General features: G+C 33.5%; 1 pseudogene; it reads left to right on the plus strand.

Annotated features, from left to right (window-relative positions):
- Positions 1 to 1047: 1047 nt before the first annotated feature.
- LOC120159296 lies at positions 1048 to 4804 on the plus strand (annotated as a pseudogene).
- Positions 4805 to 7691: the final 2887 nt, after the last annotated feature.

Here is a 7691-nt window from a genome sequence, read left to right on the forward strand (position 1 = left end):
GAATTGAATAAGTGTTTCAATAAGTTTGAAGTTATAATGGAGTTATGAGTTTGGTTGATATCGATTTAGTTATCGATTTTATTTTATACATTTTCAAATATTAAAATGAGTTTATATTGGTACGATATTAATATGTAGTTCGAACAATTTTTGTGTTATAATTTGGTATTGTCAGACTACGTTAAATCTAGTAATCCGAACGATTCGAAAGGAAAGGAAAAAGCTCGTGACTAGGATTATTATATACAAGTTTTGTAGTTAGACAATGGTGAGTGCAATTTATTTATTTAATTATTTTGATCGAGGACGACTTGCGATAAGTCAACATCACCTTGTTTATTTCAAAAATATGAATTATGTTTTGATTATGGAATTATATCCATAATATTTTTTAATAAGTTTTATGAATGATTTTGAGTATGAACTGCCCATGTCACATTACACGAAGGTGAATTAAATATATTTCTGGTTCTGATATGATTTTATCAAATGATTACGAAATGAACTAAAAAGCCCACTGTATGTTATATGGAGAGTCATAGGTACAATTAGCATGTCATGAGGTGGAGTGATTATATGTTCTGATTTTGATATACTGTGGTGTACCAGAGTGTACACTAGTATATATATTCTCATCTGAATGCACTTGGTGTGCATATTGTTATTTCCGATGTGATAGCATTGTGTGTGCTTATCTGTTCCGACTTTGATGATCTAAGATCTGTATTGCGTACACTCGTCTGACTCACGTATCTTATATTCTCTTAAAATATACTTTGGGCTATAAAAATGAAATAAGAAAGTTCTGAAAAGTGTCTGACTACAAAGGATTATGAACTGATTATTCTGTCTGATCTGATTTATTATGATCTTGTGAAAATTATCATATAATTCTTTTCAGGTTTATGATAAAGTTCAGCATGAGATAGCTGGTTTGAACGTTCTGAAAAATTTAGTCTATTTTATTTTAATGATCTTATATATTTCGATAATTTATTTATTTGTTCTCACCTTAAGGTCTCGTTTGGTTCACGGTATATTTACTTCATGGGAGGAATGTTATTTTCCCGGATAAATATACCCATGTTTAGATAGGCTATATAACCAAATGCCAGGAAAAAATTAATACCAACAGAGAATTTTTTTACTGCATTCCCGAGAATGTCTATCCCTCATCTAAGGGCAGCGCTCTAGTTCCGATTTCACCGGAGTCCCAAGTTGCGGCGGTGTATCCTCTCCACCATGGCCTCAAGTATCCTATCTCTAGACTCTCCATCTTTTGGTCTCGCGGCAACTCCCTCAGCATCTCGGTTTTCGTTTCTCCTCCACCCGGAGACTTAGTCGAAGACGATGAAGGAGGAAAAGTAGTCGAAGACGATGCAGTCTATAGCTTGTCGAAAATGTCCATGAATTCACCTTACAATGCTGACTGGTAATTAATTTTCAAATTTTCATTTTGATATCAAATGTATTTGAAACTTATTTTCTTTTGTTCTGAAAAACATTGTGTTCAGGTGGGATTACATAATGGAATACAGCAAAGACATAAATGCCCTTCTTGGTAGTCAGAGATCTGCAATTCCGGTTATCGACGACCCAAAGTCAGTCATAAATGTAATTTCTTCTTTTTTGGGTGGGAATTTTTGCTTTGAATAGAAACCAGGGAGAATAGAAAATATGTTAATTTAATGGCTAAGCTAGAAAGCTTTAGTCTAATGGTAATTTCGTTTGGTTTCAAATTGCCCTCCCCCTCCCCCCAGAAAGGAGAGGAACCGACTAGTTTAAAGGCTGCGTGGGAGCTATTGGAAATGTTTTATGCAGAAAATCTATCTCATTCATGGTTACCTGAATGCCTTGTTGATTGGTTAGCTGTAAATCTCCTACCTTTTTTTCCTGCTACTGCATCCATCAAGTTTTACATTACTTCGGTTTAAAAGTGTTTACTAATAAGCAATTTGTGTCTTGGCAGGATTATGATAGCCTTTTCTCGGGAACACACCCAACAGTGCACTCAAAGCTTGTTGATTTTCAAAAAGACCTTGTAAACTTGCAGGTCCTGAATAGTTAACCTTCTAGTTTTCCTTATGAAGTTAACTTCTGTACTTACACAGTTCTAGTTTGAGTTGTTCGACTGATTGTACTCTTTTGCATTTATCATATCAATGTAGGTTGTGGAAGATGATCCCAATTCCCAAATACTGGGAAGTTATATCATCATTCATCAGCATTAGCTGTTGGTTGGTTGGATATTGTGGTATGTGTTTGATAATAGAATATGAGTTTATAGCTTAAAAATATGAAAGTATGATAGGTTTTTTTTCTTATTTTGGGTGGAATTCTATCATTCTATGACTGGATTCATTTTTATATTTTCACATTCAGGTTAAGATGATGCGCTTGCATGGATCTTATCGATTTGATCAACTCAGCAATCGTGAGGTTGGTACGAGAGAGATTGTTATGCATTGCATCTGAAAGATGTAGCTCTATTTACCTTTGGTATTGTTGAACCATTATATTGTAGTTAATAGGTTTGTGTAAATCTTCGTTCAATTACTTGACTAAAATATGATGTAACTTAGAAGCAATTTCTGTTATGTTAGTTCTGTTTTTTGCTGGTTTGAACTGAAGTATTTCCATAACTTTGCATTTTTATGCGTCAAAGTTTTCTTCCACTCACTTTCATTAACTTGTTTTGTCCATGTGAAGTGAGATCTGGATATTGTTGCTATAAGAAACTGAAAAATATGAACTTGATGCCTCTTTTTCCTATACATCAACAGACAGAGAATGGACTTGTAGAGGCAGTTGCTGTTCTCATTTCAAAAATGCCACGAATGAGATTGGATCAAGAAGCTGGGAAATTGGGTGAATGCTTTAAGGTCGAGCGTGATTTTGTGAAGGTATCTTAAATTCTTACAGTGCGCGTGTTCTCTCATTCTGTTTCACAACCCACTACGTCCAAAGATAAGTAATTCAAGTCTTTCTCAAGTATAGGCATGAGAGAAATGGCGTGGACAGATAGATAAACTAGATTCAAGTGCATTCTGGTTTCAGTGTGCTCATCAGCAGACTCGAGAGGGCTTGAGAAGTATGTTACAAATAATGCTGGGTAATGCTAATAGTCTCTGCTCTGCAACATTCCATTGGATAGAGCTGTATATTTCTCACTTGCTATACATCCGGCCATTCACAGTGGTATGTACCTTCCATGTATTATGTATCTCGTAGCATTTAACATGTTAACTGGACTCTGAGATAATCACTTGATTTCTTTTCTTCTGTTAGGGGTTAGAAAGCATGTACAGCTTGGCACAGAAAAGCATTCAATTGAAACCATCCTCAAGTTAACATGTTAACATAGGTTGATGGGGCTTATAATAGGAATTCTTGGGGAAAATACTGAGGTGACAGATGGGGATAGAATATTAATTAATTCTCTTTTTGGTTCCTCATCCTCAAGTTAAATTGTACTTTTGTTAACTCTCAGGTTGTTTTAGCAGAATGCTCAAAAGGATTTGGTCCTTGGTGAGCTGTCATATTTCCATCTTTATATCCTTCTGTTTGTTAGTATTGCAGTTTTGGAGCCTTATTTGGGGTATTATTGTTTCAAAATATGTTTGGTCCGGTAAACTATGAGAAGTTATCATGATATTAAAAATTGGATTTTCCTTTGCAGTAATTAAGATCTATCTCTATATTTTTCTTATCATCAGGATGGTTGCGCATGCCATGGAGTTATTAACTGCTGGGAGTGACCATGCAGAAATGCTTTTACATGAAAAGCGTCAGAACTTGGGGGGAATAAGCATAGAGGAGCTTCATCGACTTATTTATGCTCAAGTCCTATCCTCACATCCACTAACTTGGCAAGTGAGTGCAAAAATTGTGTGGATAGATTCATTGGCATATGTTTTATACGTTGTGTGGCTTAGGCTTACATTTATAAGCTAGAAATAAAATATGGAGTGCTACTTAACCGACTTCAATGGATATAATTCGTAGCAATGAGTAAACTAATGCTATTTCTCATTATTGTTATTACAGTGGATAAAACATATATTTTTTAATTGGAATGCTAGCACTTTGATTAAATATACCTTATATTTTTTTCCCTTTAATATCTACAGATTGCTCCAATTTATCTTATATCATGCATGAAGCATGGGATGGTTCTGTTACAGATATTATTGTCCAAGCAGCCTGTTCAAGATAATCAGATAACGCTGAAGGTCATTGGTTCCTTTTTTTTATGCTTCTCATCTTTGCCATTATCATTTTGCTTTCCTCTATTTTTTTGGGGCTTATCAATTAGTTTATTGTTGATGCAATTTTGTGTTCTGCACAGAGCATAGAGATTTGCCGCCTTTATGAACTCCGCAGCATAACTTCAAATATTATGAAGGTATAAGCATCTGAAAAAACATCATTTAATTTTGGTGGTGGAAAACACATATAGCCTGGCATTTGTTTTTGGAATTGTGTTTCACAACCTGTTGATAAATTTTGTTGTAAGAAATTATGATTGAATTTGATGGCATGTCAGTTAAGGATTCTCACTGTCCATCTTTATATTGATGGAGTACACCACTGGAAGCATGGTCGGAAAGGTTGTGGAGTGTTTTGGCTTCAGCAAGCTCGGGATGAATATATATTCTTGTATTTATGATTGCCTGAGATGATTCTCCTACCATGTGATTCCAAAAGAACAGCTGCTTGAACATTACAGCCCAACATTATATTTTATTTGTACAACTTCCGGTGGGTCTTGCATGTAACTGGTTATAGCACCCATCCAAGAAAAAGTTATAGATAGCACCCATCCAAGAAAAAATATACAGAAATGAACATATATTCTTGTATTATATTATTGGGTTGCTTGCTTTTCGTAATCAAGAGTTAAGTACAATCAGATTAGGACTAAGTATTAATAATTATATTAAAATATTAGCAAAGATAATAATGAATGACGGTGAAATATAAAATTATAAACAATATGATTTTTAGTGTTATATTTTCTTATTTGAATTATGTTTTTGTAATATAAATTTATGAGATAAATAATAATGATAAAGTATGCAGAATTAAGTATAAATATAAAAGATAAATAAATAAATTATTATATATAGAAGATATAATAAATATTATATCTTAGATAATAAAAATAATTTACATCTTTTTATTATTATAAATATCTATGAAGAATTTTCACAGTGTAAACATTTAGTTAAATGTTGATGTAAAATTTTAATATATTTTTACATAAATTATGTAAAATTTTATATTAATTAAAATTAAAATAATACATTATATATTTAAATACTAAAGTAATATATTATCAAAAAATAAATTTTTTATATAAATAATTTTTATTTAAATATTTAGAATTTCACTTGTTAAAAAATATAGAACAAGGACAATTTGGTAAAATATACATTGCATTAATCTTTTATTCCTTCAACCAAACACGGTAATCTTACATTCCTGCCAAACCAACCAAACACAGTAATGTAACATTCCCAGTAATCTTATTCCCTGGCAATCTTTTATTCCCACTGGTAATCTTACATTCCATGAACCAAAAGCACCCTAAGTATTATTGTCACACTAAGTTATACTTAGCACGTGATGATTTTCATGTGTAGGTTCTAGAAAGGATAAGCACGATCAGTAAGGAGCTATCGGAGCATCTTTTAGAAAGACAAAAATATCATCAGTATCAGTAAGATATCTATGATGTTTCCTTTGACTTATAGTGGCATGTATAATTATGTCAGTGATTTTTATTTATCGTATTTATTTCTAATAATTTGTAATAGTAAACTGGAACTATTTTAGTTTATTTTTACTTAGTTTAGTTTTATCAGTATTTATGTATGAAAATAATATATTATGCTATTTTTTAAAAGTTATCATGAAAATAAATGGTTTAGTAAAAATTATTGATTAACAAATGAATTTATTTTCCAGTGATAAAGAAATAAATTATAGTTGAGATATATTTTAAAATAGATTTTAAAAGTTAGAATAAGAGTGTTTTCAAATGAAACAAAAAATTTTTTTTAGCAATCTCAATTAAGTAAATGTTTTTAAGTTGATGTAACATCTTTGACTCGTATAACTAGACGAATACGTGTTAGGGCGTTACACATTCAGTCCCATTGCCTGTGCTTTCGCTATAAATGTTGTGTTATCGCTAGCTGTTTCCAACGGTTGGCATTTACGGCATGTCGACGTAAATAGGCATTCCGTAATGGCGTTTTGAATGAAGAGATTTACATGCTAAAACCGTCTGGTTTTGATAAGGCTTCTAATAATGGTTCGCCCTTGGTTGGCAAACTCAAGAAGTCTTTGTATGGATTACAAAAAGCCCCAAGAATGTGGTTCTCCCAGCTCAAACAGTCTCTGATAAGCCTTGGCTTCACGAGCTCCACTGGTGACTCTTCTCTATTTTTCGACACACTAAAGCTAGTCGAGTTTATGTATTAGTATATGTCGACGATATCATAATAACTGGTGAGTCTACGGAGACTGGAAGATTTCATTTAGATGTTGGGGCAACGGTTCTCATTAAAGGATCTTGGCGACCTACACTTCTTCTTAGGTCTTCAGGTGGATCGATGCAATTATCAGTTTTTGTTAAATTAATGGAAATTTATAAAGGATATACTCGTCAAAACTAACATGTATGAATCTACCCCGGTACCAACACCCATGGTGACATATCCTAAGTTAGCTCAAGACACTGGTCGACTTATGGCGGACCCTCATTCTTATCGAAGTGTGGTCAAGGATCTCTTATACTTAGGACACACACGACCAGATATATTACGTGAATCGTTATTTGAAGGGAACAATGCATCATGGCTTGTTGTTTCGCAGTGATGGAGGTTTGCCAAATATTGAGGCTTTTACGGATGCTGACTAAGTGAGTAGTGTTGATGACAGATGCTCGGTGATTGGGTATGGAGTGTTTCTGGGGCAGCACCTTATGTCATGGAGCTCAAAGAAAGAAAGGCCTATTTCTCGCTCTACTACCGAGGCTGAGTGTCGTAGTGTTGTGGATACTGCTTCTGAGGTCGCGTTGCTGAAGAATTTGCTGTTAGACATGGGAGTTAAGTGCACAAGTGTGCTAACAAATGGTGCGATAACTCGAGTGTTGTTATCAGTGTAAAATCAGTTCTTCATGCACGATCCAAACATGTTGAATTGGATGTTCATTTCGTTAGAGAGAAAGTGGTCGCTGGAACATTGAGAGTGAACTATGTGCCAACGGAAACTCAGATTGCAGATGGGTTAACTAAGCCTCTCACTAAACCTCGTTTTGTTATGTTTCATTTGCATGTTTCTGTTGAAGCAGGTGTCGAAGAGGTAAAGAGTAGGGACAATGTTAGTAAATGAGCTGCTAGAAGGTTCCGGTTTGATATGGTTTAATTATAATTCTGATATGAGGGTGGTTACAGGTTTGTTGCTGAGCTGGTTATATTTCACGTGCTTTGCACCTTTCTTTGTACGCTATTTAAAACATTGTTTTCTGATAATAAGATTATCCCTTTTTGTATCACTAAAAGTTAATAGACTTAATTGAGAGTAATGGATCCAGAATTAGATTTAATTGAAATTAAAAATAAGTTTTTATATTTATTTTATTTTTATATAGATATATTTCCGTAACCATTTTTTTTCTAATA

This window comes from Hibiscus syriacus, unplaced genomic scaffold, assembly GCF_006381635.1.
Source record: "Hibiscus syriacus cultivar Baekdansim isolate YM2019G1 unplaced genomic scaffold, ASM638163v2 tig00111356_pilon, whole genome shotgun sequence".
In the NCBI taxonomy this organism is placed as follows: Eukaryota; Viridiplantae; Streptophyta; class Magnoliopsida; order Malvales; family Malvaceae; genus Hibiscus; species Hibiscus syriacus.